Source organism: Chrysochloris asiatica, unplaced genomic scaffold, assembly GCF_000296735.1.
Source record: "Chrysochloris asiatica unplaced genomic scaffold, ChrAsi1.0 scaffold00079, whole genome shotgun sequence".
In the NCBI taxonomy this organism is placed as follows: Eukaryota; Metazoa; Chordata; class Mammalia; order Afrosoricida; family Chrysochloridae; genus Chrysochloris; species Chrysochloris asiatica.
This window is the reverse complement of record NW_006408597.1, coordinates 7545142-7560895: the sequence shown is the minus strand read 5'-3', so window position 1 is coordinate 7560895 and position 15754 is coordinate 7545142. Positions and strand designations below refer to the sequence as shown.

General features: G+C 42.8%; 1 pseudogene; it reads right to left on the bottom strand.

Annotated features, from left to right (window-relative positions):
• Positions 1–441: 441 nt before the first annotated feature.
• The window catches only part of LOC102842999, a 50385-nt pseudogene continuing 35072 nt past the window's right edge, over positions 442–15754 (bottom strand).

Below are 15754 nucleotides of genomic sequence, written 5' to 3'. Positions count from 1 at the left end.
GACTCGATGGCACCTGACAACAACAATGTTGCTCTTAGACACCATTGAGTCAGTTCCAACTCATAGCAACCCTGTGCACAACAAAAAAACACCACAGCCCCATCCTGCATCATCCTCACAATGATCATTCTGTTTGAGCCCATTGTTGCTGCCACTGTGTCACTCCATCTCATTGGGAGTCTTCCTGTTTTTTCGCAGACTCTCCAATGAATAGCAGAACATGTCAAGTGGATCATCCCTGAACTACGGGGTAGCCACTGGCTGCTGTCTGGTAGAGTGCAGAAGAGGCTTGGGTCCTGAGTTCAGATCACAGTGAGGTCTCTTGGAGGACAAAGGTGGGGTGGTTACCCTGGTGATTGAGCCTTCCTCAGGCACCACCCCATAGCATACCATTACCCATCTTCTTGGGAAACACAGTGGTATCCATGGGGGAGATCCTGGCTATAGCTTCTGCAAGACTGTTGATTCTGGAAGGGGAAGGAGCTTTGACAACCTGGGATAAATGGTCCAAAGGTTCATGGTCCACCATGACAGGCCCATCATGATAACTGTGGTAGAGTTGTGGTCACGGTACCACACGTAGGACAAGGAGTAGAACTGCTGCAGCCCTGTGAACTTGGAAAGGCTAGTCATGGGCGTCAATGTTATCATGGTGATGGCAATCAAATTGCTAGGCAGGGATAAGACGGACCCATTGGGGAAAAAGGTGCCATGCCAGAGCCCATGCTCCCAATATCAATCCAGAAGGCTATATGAGTCCAGCCAACAGGCCCACTATGGTTCCAGGGAAGTGGGCACAAGGAAAGACCATCCAAGGTATAAGAGTCTGAGCAGCAGCCCCCAACCATGCCAGAATTGCTGAGTCCTTCCTGAAGCGTAGGTCCCATCTGCAAGGAAATCCAGGCTATTCAGACAAAGCAGTCCATAAACAAAGGCCTGGTGGCCCGGACTTCAGGAAACCAGAGTCAAATCGGATCTGCCATCATAACTGTTGCCAAAGAACTAAAAGCTGAAGATCTAGTGCTGAGAGAACCACTTAAGACTCAAGCAATGAGGAGCCCACACAGGCCGGGAAGGCCTTCCAGGAGATTTATCACAAAGTACAGGACAAACTGATTAGGAGTTGCTTGGGTCTGTTGGGTCCTCATGGACTCCTCTTGGTAATAACCGAATATGACCAGGCAATGAAGCAGCCCATGCAGAGGACCACCTGTTGGCATAGCACGAGAGCACAGCAGACTTCTCGGTATGGGAGCTGAGGGAGCCTGGTTCACCCCATACAAGGAGAGCATCATGAAGACACCCCCAAAGGCCGGGGACCAGAAGATGTGCTGCACAAATTGGTCTGGATCCAGCTCAATCTCAGAGATGTGACCATGCTGGGAAGCCACCTCATATGCCCTAAGCTGCCCACTTTAGTTGAGTCCATGATGATAACTGCCAGCTGCCCTAGGAACGTAACCACATCTGTCCAGATGAAAGCCTTCAACCCACACAGAGCAGCTTAGACAGCATAGACCGTGCCTAAAGTCAGCAATGAAAGCCACAGATCAAAGCTAGTCACTGCACTGAGGGCCAATGATGGTGCATACAGCATAACCCCCATGCAGATCACCATCGAAAGGTGAAGGTCACAGTTCCACAAACCCACACTGCTTTATTGAACCAGAGCTCCAGGGACTCATAGGCACTGGGAGGCAGATGGTAGAAGACAAAGATGAAGATGTGGGCAGGGATCAGCAGCCCCAGGAAATAGGAGAAGCTCAGGAACCAATATTGAATCCCAAATCAGAAGATTTCGAATGATACACCCAGCATAGCCACAGCTGACTAGAAAGTGACCATTAGGGACAGCAACACAGGATAGCAGCCCACCTTATGTTCTGCCATCAGAATTTGGCCTTGTGGTCCACCAGTGGTATGCTGGCCATAATAGTCATGACAGGCATGATAGAGCCCAAGAGCAAATACCATGTAGTCCATGAAGGCAAAGGTGGATATGAACACACCTGCACCATTGTTGGACAGAAGGGACTCAACATATTCACATTGAGTCATTGACCTGCATCCATTAGCCGCTATAGGTTCTGGGTTGTCACTTGGCTGGGGAGTGTCAGATAGTGGCAACAACCTGGCACCCAGCTAGTCTCAGTCTTCCTGTTCTACCGAATGACATTGTCCAGAGTGAGTTTAGTTACATTCTGCACTGGATTGCTGTTATTCTTCCAAGGCTCAGTCAGGGCTAAGAAGGCCATTGCTTTCTTACAGAGATCACAACATCAATCATTTTTTTTCTTCCAGGACTCCACATATGGATCCGGCACCCACTGGATGTTGTTTGATTTCTTGACTGCTGCTTCTATGAGCATTGATTGTGGATCCAAACAAAAGGAAGCCTTCAACAACTTCTACCTTGTCTCTGTTTATTATGATTTCATTGGTCTAGTAGTGAGAATTTTGTTTACTTTACATTGAGGTGCAATCCATACTGAAGACTGTAGTCTTTGATCTTCATCAGTAAATATTTACAATCCTTTTCTCACCAACAAGCAGGATAGTGTCATCTGCATATCTCAGATCGGTAATTAGCCTTCTTGCAATGTTGATACTATGGGTTTGTTCATATAATCTAGCTTCTTGGATTATTTGATTAGCATACAGATTGAGTAAATATGGTGAAAGGATATAACCTGGGTGTATATCTTTCCTGATTTTAAACAATTCAGTATCGCTTATTTCATTCTAATGACTGCCCCTTGGTCTATATGCAGTTTCCTCTTGCACACAATTAAGTGTTCTATAATACTCATTCTTCACAATATTATCCATAGTTGTAATCCACAAGCTTCTTTCTGATTTTCTCTGCTTTCAGAGAAGATCCATTTGATGTCAGCAATGATATCCCAAGTTCCATGTCATCTTCTGAATCCAGCTTGAATGTCTGGCAGCTTCCTATAGATGTACTGCTTCAATTATTTTTTAATTATCTTCAGCAAAATTTTATTTGCATGTAATATCAATGATATTCAATGATTTCTGCTTTCTGTTGGTTCACCTTTCTTTGGAATTGACACATGTATGGTCTTTTAAATCAGTTGGCCTGGTAGCTGTCTTCCAAATTTCTTGGCATAGATGAGTGATTACCTCTGGTAAAATCAATTTGTTGAAAAATTTTAGTTTGTATTCCGTCAATTCCTGGAATCTTGTTTTTTCCCTAATGTCCCCAGTGAAGTTTGAACAACTTCCTTAAATATCAGTGGTTCTTGATCAGATGGTATCTCTTAAAATGACTGAACATTGACCAATTCTTTTTGGTACAATGACTCAGTATATACATTCCATCTTCTTACGATGTTTCCTGTGTAAATTCAATATTTGGTCCATAGAATTCCTCAATATTGCAAATCAAGGCTTGAATTTTTTCTTCAGTTCTTTCAGCTAGAGAAATGCTCAGCATGTTTCCCCTTTTACGGTTTTCTAATGAAGTCTTGGCACATTTTATTATAATGCTTTCCTTTGTTATTTTAAACTGCCCTTTGAAACTTTCTGTTCAGATCTTTAATTTCTTCATTTCTTCTAGGTGCTTTGACGTTTCTATGTTCAAGAGCAAGTTTTACAGTCTTCTGACATTCGTTTTGGTCTTTTCTTTCTTGCTTGCTTTCTTAATGACCTTTTGCTTTCTTCTTGTATGATGTTTTTGTTGTCATCCCACAACTCTTCTGGTTTTCAGTCGTTAGTGTCTAATGCATCAAATCTGTTCTTGAAAGGTCTCTAAATTCAGATAGGATATACTCAAGGCCATATTTTGGCTCACATGGATTCAATTTTCTTTAGCTTCAGCTTGAACTTGCATAGTAACAATTGATGATCTGTTCCATAGTTGGCTCCTGGTCTTGTTTTAGCTAATGACATTCAGTTTCTCTATTGTCTCTTCCCACAGATGTAGCCAATTTGATTCCTATGCATTTCATGTGGTGAGGTCCATGTGTATTGTTGTTGAGAAAACTTTTTGCAATGAATAAGTCATTGGTCTTATAAAATTCTATCATGTGATCTCTAGTATAATTTCTGTCACCAAGGTCTTATTTTCCAACTGCAGGTGCTGGTCTGACAGAGCAATCATGTGAGCCTATGGAGAGAAGTAATAGTACAGAGGCAGTGTGAGCTCATGTTCCTCCAGCCTCCCACCATGCAGGCCAGGCTCCAGTGTGAAGTCAGCATTTGACCCCCAGATTTTGTGTGTAATGAGGAACAGACAGTCTCCTTTAAGAGGAACACAGGAACCTGGCACAGAAAAGTTCCACTACCTCTTTTTTTTTTTTTTTTTTTTTTACTTACCTGTGATTTGGATGAAAGTTTGCAGAGCACATAAGTTTTCCACTGAATAATTCAATTCATATACAATTTTGCTTTGTGACATTGATTATAATTCCCACAATGTACCAGTACTCTTCTCACTGTCCCCTTGTGTTTACCATTTCCATTCATCCTTCTTCCTATTCCTTCTTGTCTTCTGAGCTTTCTTCTCTGGAAAATGCTGCCCTTTTGATCTTGCAGGGTTGATTGTTCTAAGTTAGGAGTGCATACCTCCCTGGTGCTATTGTTTGCCTTTATAGGCCTATCATTTGACGGAAGTTGAGCTGGGTTGGTGGGTGATGGGTGGTGAGGAATTAAATTCCAGGGTGTCTAAGGGTTGTAGTCTTGGTGTCCAGAGACCTTTGAGCCAAAGGAGGAAATTAGAAGGCCTGGGTCTCAGATAAAATATGCTATAACCTTGTACCTCACTTTGTTTCTAGGTTCATGGTCTGGGTAGATGAAATGCATAGATGAACAAATAGGAATCCTGGTAGACCAGTGGAAGCACAGAGACAGAGAGAAACCCCCTACTCCCACTGTTTCTCCAGGTCTTTTACGTTCCTGCATTAGACTAGGTTGGACTCATGCAAGCTGAGCAGGTGTGGGAAGGATAAGGGGACTACACTATGAGTATATATATATATTGTTGTTGTCAAATGCCATTGAGTTGGTTCCGACCCATAGCGACCCTGCTCAGGGTTTCCGAGGGTGTAAATCTTTACGGGAGCAGAAAGCCTCATCTTTCTTCCGCGGAGCTGCTGATAGTTTCGAACCACTGACCTTGAGGAGGTTGGCAGCCCGATTCGTAACCACTACGCTACCCGAGCTCCATATATGTGTGTATGTGTGTTTATATATATATATATATATAGATAGATAGATAGATAGATATAGATATAGACACACACATATATATGTACAGATACATACATATAATAATAGGATTGACCAAATATTTTTTACCTTGCTGCAAAATAGATCCATGAATATAATTATGAAAAAGTCCTGGTATGGCACTGTACGATAAGCACTGGACTGATAACTGAAAGGTCAGCATTTCAAACCTACCAACTACTTGGAAACCCTGTACAGAGTTGCTATGAGTTGAACAAACTCAGAGGCACTTCACAACAACAAATAGTTATGAAAATTTATTAGACATTACCAGACACCTTGAGGGAATGAGTCACTAGGCTGAAGGGCTCAGGACCGTAGTCTCAGGGGACACCAAGTTCTAGTGATATAACATAGTGAAAATGTTCTACATCCTACTTTGGTGAGTAATAACTAGGGTCTTAAAAATTCATGATTACAACTCAACTAAGGTACAACTGTTGGTCTCTCTTTGGAGCAAAAAATGAAGAAAATTAAAGATACGTGGAAATAATTAGGCCAATGGACAAATGGGCCATGTGAAACTCGGCCTCCACAGACCCTGCGACCAGACGAACTAGATGGTGCTAGGCTACTAGTATCAGTGTTCTTAAAGGAATCACATTAAAGGGTTGGATCGAGTTGGATAAAAATACAGAAAAGAATTCAAATTCATAAAAAGATCAAGCTTACTGGTCAGATAGAGACTGCTGGGGTCCTCCAAGACTTTGGCCCTTAGTCACCCTCTGGCCTGGAACTGAGCTCACTCCTGTGGCTCAGTTTTCAACAAACCGTTGAGAGTTCTGTAAGGGCAGCTATAACACTAAGGAGGTGCACATTCCTTAGAATAATCATCCATATGAGATCAAAAGGGCAGCGTTTTCCCAAAGACAAAGTTCAGAAGGTAGGAAGGGGTCAAAGGAGTAGGAGTGGAAACGGAAACCACAGGCTCTAGGTGGGATAAGTGATGTTGCTTTGTGAGGATCACAATCAATGACGTGTATTAAATGTTGAAACAAAAACTGATTTGCTTTGAAAACCGTCACCCAATTCACAATTTGGAAAAAGAAGAAGAAGAAAAAGGGTGGAGTGCTGGAGGACATCAGTTGTCCATATTGCATCCTGTCTGGTAACTGTACCTTGCTGTTAGGCTTAATTGTCAAAGAGCAAGCTGGAATTTCTGTTAAAATTAAAACAGATGTAAACTATCACTCAATGCACAATAAAAACTTTAAAAAATTAAAGCAAAGTTTTATTACATAAACTAAGCAATCATTAGTTAGCACTATAGTACTATTCACAAAAGTACTGGTGGGAGCCGGGAGGAATTTTTCACAGAATTTAAATATAGAAAATGCAGAAATTTACAAGTAAAGAATTCTGATTGGTTGACATTTACAAAATCTACCTTTAACAGAAACCAGACAATTACAAGATCCCTTAAACATTGCTTTGTTAATCATAAAGTTTGAGTCAGTTAATGTTTTATTCATCTATGGATATTTGGGGGCCAGCTTGGGAACATGCTGTGAGATGAAGGGAGGGGAGGAGAGTCCACAGACTAGGTGATGTTTGAGAGTCAGCTCAGAATGAACAATAAACAATAAAAATGGAGTCTGGCCTAAAACTCTGGCAGAAGTCTCTCCTTATGCTAAGCACCTAGATTTTAGGGAACTCCTTTGCAACTACCACTCCCTGACTCTCAGTCCTCAAGAACTCATACTTACGTTCTAGAAGAGGAGATATGCCCCACACTGGTCAAACAATGGTTTCCACCTTCCTGGCCATAGTGATGATTTAAACAAAGAATAAGCCCACTTAGTCATCTCAGAGTACTTTGATGGAACAGAGAAAAGAGGTTTCCTAGTCTTATGGAACAGGGGTCTGGGAATGCAAATAGAAATCATTCAATAAACTGATAACAGCACTGGAGCCCTCACTCATCTATGCAAAAACATTTAGAAGACAGCTACCTGGCTAACTGACTGGAAGAGATCCATATTTGTGCCCATTCCAAAGAGAAGTGACTCAACAGAATGCAGAAATCATCAATATTATTAATCTCATATGCAAGTAAAATTTCGCTAAAGATAATTCAAAAATGGCTGCAACAGTATATCAATAGGGAATTACCAGAAATTCAAGCAAGATTCAGAAGAGGATGTGGAACTAGGGATATTCTTGCTGATGTCAAATGGATCTTGGCTGAAAACAGACAATATCAGAAAGATGTTTTCTTGTGCTTTATTGACAATGCAAAGACTTTCCACTGTGTGGTTCATGCCAAGCTTTAGAAAACATTGCAAACAATGGGTATTTCAGAACACTTAATTGTGCTCATGAGGAACCTGCACATAGACAATGAGGCAATCATTTGACCAGAACAAGAGGATTCTAAATGGCTTAAAATTAGGAAAGTTGTGTACCAGGACTATACTCTTTCACCATACTTATTCAATCTGTATACTGAGGAAATAATCCGAGAAACTGGATTGATGAAGATCAAAGACCACAGGCTTTAGTATGGGTTGTACTTCAATGTAAAGAAAATTAAAAAAATACTCACCTCTGGACCAATAAATAACATCAAGATACAAAAAAGATCGAAGCTGCCAAAGACTTCATTTTTCTTGGATGAACCATCAACACTCATTAAAGCAGCCATGAAGAAATCAAATGATGTATTACATTAGGCAAATCTGCTGCATAAGACCTGTCTAAAGTGTCAAAGAGCAAAGATGTCCGCTTGAGAACTAAGGTGCATCTGACCCAAGCCATGGTATTTTCAATAGCTTCATATGCATATGAAAGTTTGACAATGGATAAGGTAGATTGTAGAAGAATTGATACATTTGAGTTGTGGTGTTAGGAAGAATATTAAAAGTATCGTGGACTGCCAGAAGAACAAACAAATCCGTGTTGTGAGAAGTGTACCAGAATGCGCCTCAGAAGTCAGAATGGTGAGACATCGTCTCTCATACTTCTGGACATGTACTCAGGAGGGACCAGCTCCTGCAGAAGGACATCATGCTTGACAAAGTGGAGAGTCAGTGAAACAGAGGAAGACCCACAAGGAGATGGATTGGCACAATAGCAGTAGCAATGGACTCAAGCATAACAATTCTGAAGATGGCACAGGACTGGGCAGTGTTTCATTCTGTTGTGCATGGGTCAGAACCCACTCCTTAACAACATCAGTCCTATGGGCTCAGCCCAGACACTGAAGGTGGGAATGGAGAGGAGGGGCAAGATCAAGGAAAGCAGCACAACCTTTATTGACTTGGTTGTATACGCCAACATTTTAAAGTGGTGAAGAGCAGAGATGTCAGCTTGAGGACTAAGGTGCACCTGACCCAAGCCATGGTATTTTCAAAAACCTCATATGGATGCGAAAGCTGGACAGTGAGTAAGGAAGATCATAGAAGAATTGATGCCTTTGAGTTGTGGTGTTGGAAGAGAATACTGAAAGTGCCATGGACTGTCAAAAGATCTGTTTTGGAAAAAGTGCAGCCAGAGTGCTCCTTGGAGGAGGCCAAGATGGCTAAGCTTCGTCTCTCATACTTTGGATATGTTGTCAGGAGGGAACAGTCGCTGGAGAAGGATGTCATGCTGAGTAAGATGGAGGGTCAGAGCAAAAGAGGAAGAACCCCCAACGAGATGGATCGGCCAGGTGGCATCATTGATGGCGTCAAGTGTAGCAGTGGTAGTGAGGTTGGCCCCGGATCGGACATTGTTTTGTTTTGCTGTGCATGGGGTCGCTATGAGTCAGTTCCAACTTGATGGCACCTGACAACAACAACAACATACTCCAACAAGTTCCCTTTTCTTAAACTAGACTGAGCTGAGTTTTTAACATTTGCAACTATAAGAGCCTTCAAACTGAGAACAACTGCTAATAGCCGATCGACTAGAAAAGGGACTAAAAGGGGACAGGGCATGGAGAGTCAAATTCCGTAATGCCACTGGGTCATGTTCCATGTTGCTATATGTGAAGGGACACCACTGACATGCCTTTCCCATTTTCTCCTTTGAGAAGGTTCAACACATGAGGCAGTACTCTCGGAGAGCTGGCCCACAGCTCTCTGCAGCCAGAGTTCTGCACTCATCTCTACTTCTCACCACAGCCACCTCATTGCATCTCTGACAGTGGAGTTGTGGGATTTCTGTGAGTGCACTTCAGTACCTTCAGAGCCATTTCTGTATTTTTCTCTTCTATGGACCAGAAAATAGCTGAAATTAAGACATTTCAAGTGGTTCTTCATCAAGCCCGGAAAAAGATCTCTGCTGCTGCTATATTTGAAAGCCCAGCAGCAACTTGTTTTGGCTTATGTTCCGCTGTTACATAATAAACACACTGTTAAGCTTTGAAAGACCTGAACGCAGCTTGAGATGGATGAAAACAGGGGCCTCACAATGGTGCCTATGGGGTGGGGAGGAGATAATATAGTTTCATGTGAATGTTAAAATAACAATGTGTGTGGATCAGATCTGAATTACTATGTAAATTCCCAAAGGAAGCAGTACCCAAAAAGAAAGGCAGTTATATGTTAATGTAAGGAAAAAAATATAATCACCAATCAAATAGAGCCTGTTTTAAATAAGACAAAGGGATCTAGAAGATATGGACTGATTCCTGAGTAGTATAAAGGTTAGCAAGCTTGGCTGCTAACCAAAGGTTGAAAGTTCAAGTCACCCAGAGATGGCTCAGAAGAAAAACCTGGCGATCTATTTCTGGAGTGGAGGTAGGGGTGGGGGTGGCGGAATCAGCCATTGAAAATTCAGCACAGTCCTACTGTGACACATGGGGTCTTCTTGAGTCAGAGTCACTTGACATGGCAACTGGTTTTTATTTTAAAAAGGTCATTGTGTTGGTTTTCTATACTATGCAACAAATTACCATAATCTTAAACTTGCTGTTGTTGTTAAGTGCTGAGGAGTTGGTTCTGACTTACAGTGACCCTGTATAGGCTTTCCGAGGACTGGCTGGTGAGCTTGAACCACCAACTTTGCAATTCAAATGGACTTTACAGTCCAGCACATTAACCCACAGAATCACATCAGGACTCCAAACTTAAGTTTAAAAATGACACAAATTCATGATCACAAGGCTCTTGGGGTCAGGTGTGGTGTGGTTGGATGCTCTGTTTGGAGTCTCATGAGGCTGAAATAAAATGTTGGCCAGGATAGGGTATCATCTGAGGCTCGGGGTCCTCTTCTAAACTTTCATGGCTATTAAAGGACAAAGAATTTCACTCCTTGTCATTGTGGGATTGAGGTTCCCATTTTCTTGTCTGTTGACCGGGGGCATCTGCCAGTTTTCAAAGGTCTCAGGTTTCCTCAATATAACTGCGAACTCCATGACAGCCAGCAGGAAAATCCATGTCACCCTTCAAATCTCTCTGACCTTTCCCATGTTTGACCTCTGGGGCCTCCCATGATGAAGTCAGGCCTGCCCACCTCAAGGGAGAGGGATTATACAGGGTTTGCATACTGCACCCCTGGTGATGCAGTGGGATAAGCATCAAGTTGCTAACTGCAAGGTTGATGGTTCAAACTCACCAGGCTCTCTACAGGAGAAATAGAAATGTCTGTTTCTGTAAAGATTCACAGTTCAAGAAACCCTAGAGCAGTTTTACTCTGTCCAGTGGTAGTCCTCCACCGCTTGTTGGTCAATTTGTCGTACTGTGGTGGCTTGTATGTTGTTGTTATACTGGAAGCTATGCCACAGGTATTTTAAGTACCAGCAGGGTCACTCACGGTTGACAGGTTTCAGATGAGATTCCAGGTGAAGACAGATTAGGAAGAAAAAAAGACGGACTACTTCTGAATATTTAGTCACTGAAAAGCTTATGAATTGCAGTGGAACACTGTCAGCACTAGATTATTGAATATTGAGACATGATGAAGAACATCAAAATGTTGTCAGATATAGTGGTGAAAGATAAGCCGTTCAGTTTGGAAGTCACTCAAAATGCCACTGGGGAAGAGCTGCCTCCTCAAAGTAGAGTTGACTGTGATGATGTGCATGAAGTAAAGCCCCCAGGACCTTCATTTGCTGATGGGGCACAACTTAAAATGAAGCAAAACCTCTGTGGTATCCATTAATAATTGGAGAACATGAAATGTATGGAATATGAATCTAGGAAAATTGGAGATTGTCAAAAATGAAATTGAATCTATAATCACTAATATCCTAGGCATTAGTGAGCTGAAATGGACTGGTATTGACCCTTTTGAATCTGACAATCACATGGTTTACTATGTCAGGAAGGACAAATTGAAGAGGAATGGTGTCACATTCATCATCAAAAAGAACACTTCAAGATCTGTCATGAAGTGCAATGCTGTCTGTGATAGGATAATATCCATGCACCTACAAGGAAGACCAGTTAATACAACTATTATTCAAATTTATGCACCAACCACTAAAGGAAGTGATGATGAAATTGAAGAATGCTACCAACTTCTTCACTCAGAAATTGATCAAGCATGCAGTCAAGATGTATTGATAATTATTGGTGATTGGAATGCAAAGGTTGGAAACAAAGAAGGATCAATGGTTAGAAAATAGGGCCTTGGTGAGAGAAATGATGCTGGAGATCGCATGACAGAATTTTGCAAGACCAAATGACTTGTTCATTGCAAATACCTTTTTTTAAACAACATAAACAAGGCTATACACCTGGACCTCAACAGATGGCATATACAGAAATCAAGTTGACTATATCTGTGAAAAGAGGTGGTGGAAAGGCTCCATATCAGTCAAAACAAGGCCAGGGGAAGACTGTGGAACAAAGGAACAAACCATTAATTGTTCATATGCGAATTCAGGTTGAAGCTCAAGAAAATTAAAGCAAGTCCACAAGAGTCAAAATATGACCTTGAATATATTTAACCTGAATTTACAGATCATCTGATGAACAGATTTGATGCATTAGACACTAAAGACTGAGGACCAGAAGAGTTGTGGGATGACATCAACAACATCATACAGGAAGAAAGCAAAAGGTCATTAAGAAGACAAGAAAGAAGAAAAACACCAAAATGGATGTCAGAAGAGACTCTGAAACTTTTGTCCAGCATAGACATGATAAAGCAAATGGAATAAGTGAAGAGGTACTGTGAGAAGTAATTCTCAAGCTGGTCCATCTTCAGAAATAAGGAAACAAAGGGTCTAGGAAGTTGCTAATTGACTGCAACATAGATTGTTGACTAATATAGCAACAGGAGCCCATTCACCTGGGGTATGTGTAAACAGGATAAATTAGAGGAGGGATTAGAGGAACCTGTTCGAGAAGAAGAACCTTTAAAATAAGTGCATCCATCAAAATGAAATAGATGATGTTCAAGAAGATTGTTCACCCCATAGTACTCAGTCAATAAGGAACCAGGGAAAGGACTTTCTAACTAGGAAATAAGAACAATTATAAAACAGCTGTGTCGTGTGTCTACCAGTCTTGTCTTCTGGGTTTTGGAATCCTGCTCCACAGGGGTGATTGCCTCCCAGTGAGAGTCAGAAAGGACCAGACACTGTTAATAGAGAATTATCGAGAGAGATACAAAGGACTGAGAACCGACTAACCATGGCAAAAAAGCAATCTCATGCATGAGCCAGGCTGAGAAAATTAGACTGTTTAAGTACCACCCTGGTGGTCAGGCATTTTCAGGAGTCAAGTATGTGTGACTGAGACATATTTTGGATATGAAGCGAATCTAGAGTTCCAATCCATGGTTCCATTCTTCCATGAGGGAAATGGCTGGAGACGGACAAAGCAAATCTCAGGGTGTGCAAGAAACCTCCAGGAAATAGCAGGACTGAGTGCACAGGGAAACTCAGACATCAAACACGAAGACCAACAGAAAATGGAGAACAGAAGTTCTAGGCTTAGGGAAGAAGGAGGAAAGGGAGCAGAAGAGACTCACACAGACATTCCTCCTAACAGTCCTTTGGTGAGAATGATGAGGGCTTGGGGGACAATCCCCGAACCCAGGAAAAAGATAAACAAAAGATGATTAAATAGTGTTGTTTTATTTGGCCAAAAGAACCAACCCACTCACCATCTGTGTTCTGGCCTCAATTTGGTTCCAGTGAAGACTAGGTTTGTCGGGCCCTACTCCTCCATGTGGTTGGAGTCCTGGTGTGGTGCTGTGGGTTAATGCGCCAGACTGCAAAGCCGTTTGAGTTGCAAGGTCGGTGGTTCCAGCTCAGCAGCTGCTCCTCGGAAACCCTATACAGGGTTGCTATGGGTCAGAATCAACTCTATGGCACTTAACAATAACAACAACTCCTCCATGTGAATGACAGAACTCGGCCTTCTCAGGAATAAATAACCTATACTCTTTGTTGTTTAGTAGGGGAAGTGGAATCAGTTTACAAGCTGTTCTCCCTTAAAGAAGAAAAGGGGGCACCACAGTCAAAATCTTGGGAACCTCTGTCTTGCCTACCAATTCCTTATGCCATATGGCAGAAGAGATAGGAAGTGAAAATAGTGAGGGGACTGAAACCAAGAATAATGAGGAAAGTGTGCCAACTGCTCCCTCCTAGCCAGGTTTGAGAAAGGAGTTAGAGCAATGCAAAAGGAACCTCCAACAATTTCCCCTACCCTCCAAACAACAGATGTTTCCCCTTCAGGAGGTCCCAGTAGGTCTGGGGGAGATGGGATATGTTAATATTCCCGTCACCAGTACTGAAGTTAGAAACTTCAAGAAGGAAATGAATTCCCTCCTTGAAGACTCCCGTGGCCTGGTGGAGCAATTAGATCAATTTCTAGGGCCCAATTATTATACTTGAGGGGAAATGATGTCCATTATTACCCTCCTGTTCACAGGGGAATGATTAGAAGAGCACCCATGACAATTTGGGAGAGAGAACACCCTCCCAAGGCATGAGATGTCCCCTCTCCCAAACAGAAATTCCCTAACATTGACCTGAGGTGGGACAATAATGATCCTGGAAGCCACAGTCAGATGCAGGAATTTAGACAACGGAAAATTAAGGGAATAAGGGGATCTATCCCCAGATCCCAGATTATGGTCAAGTATTTTGAAGCCCAACAAAAGAGGGAGGAGACTCCATTGACTTTCCTCCACAGAGTTAGGATATAAATGAGAAAGTATTCCGGGTTGGATCCAGAGGGCCAAATAGGACAAAGACTCCTAGAAGTCAGCTTTGTAACCAAAAGCTGGCCTGACATCACTAAGAAATTACAAAAGATTGAGGGATGGATGACAAACCCATTGATGAACAGTTAAGAGAAGCTCAGAAAGTTTTGTAAGGAGAGAAGAGGAAAAACAAAAGCAGAAAGCCAGAATCATGGTATGTACTGTGGATAAAGTAATTAATAAGAGGCTAGAACAAGACCGCCCTCCTTGATGGAAGTGAGACAGTGGGCAAAGTGTTCGGCCTCCTTTGAGGACAGGAAGGAGAGGGCTGGGCCGGCCTCCAAGACCGCCAGCAGGCCATTTCAAAAAAGAGTGGCCAGAGCTAAAAAGGGAAGAAAAGGGTGCTTCCCCTCATCATGACCTTTGATGAGGATGAGTGGTGGGGAGGGGAGTGGTGTCAGGGTTTTCTTATGACTGGGCCCTACCAGGAACCCTTGATAAATCTGCAGGTGGGACCTGACGAGGAGAAAATGACTTTCCTAATTGACACTGGGTCCACCCGATCCTCCTTGACCTGTCAGTTGAAAAGCACCAAGTTATCATCGGACAGACTGACAGTGCAGGGAGTTAAGGGCAAGGGTTCCAGGTACCTGTGTTTCAGAAAATTTTACTCAGAAGAGGGCTTGATCAAGTAAAAGAGAGGCTTCTCTGTGTCCCAGAAGCTAGGGTAAATCTTTGGGACCGTACCTAATTGTAAGATTGGGGTTAGGGTTAGAGGTGGAGGAGGGGTGAGTGAAGGTAATAATGAGACTTCTGAGGGTAGAAAAGGCCTGCAGAACTATGTGCTGTCCCTTTCCTCTGCTTTATCAACCCTCAGGTTCAAAGGACTCCTGGCCCAAACCCCTCCCCTCAAATTCACCGTTCATCACTTCTTGTTAGGAGACTTGGTACTGATCAAGACCTGGAAATCAGACAGACTCCAGCCAAACTCAGGGGTGGGGGCAAGGGAGGGGGCTTGCTAAGTGCTGTTGACCATTGAGGTGACTGTCCAGAATGTAAAGAAAGGGTGGACTCGCTATAGTTGAGTGAAGGGGTCAGTGAAGAGGAACTCTCCCCAGGGGAGGGGTGGTTGCCATGTCCTTTACCCAAGGAGCTTCTCAGGATGAACCTGAGGAAAAGTCTGGGAGGCTGTTTTGCTGTGGCTCTGCTGAATGGGGTGGGTTTGGAAGCTAGTACGTCTGTGATGTGTCAAGGTTATGCCAAGGGCTTTTGCCTGCAGCCAGCCAGTCAGATTGGTAGTTGGTGTGGTCATGGCATTGGTCCCTTGGGCCACTGGATTGCATGCTTGCCAAGTTTTCTTTCACAGGAGCTGGGAGGGCCAGAGACAGCCTTCCCATGCAGATAAGTATCTTTGCCCTGATTC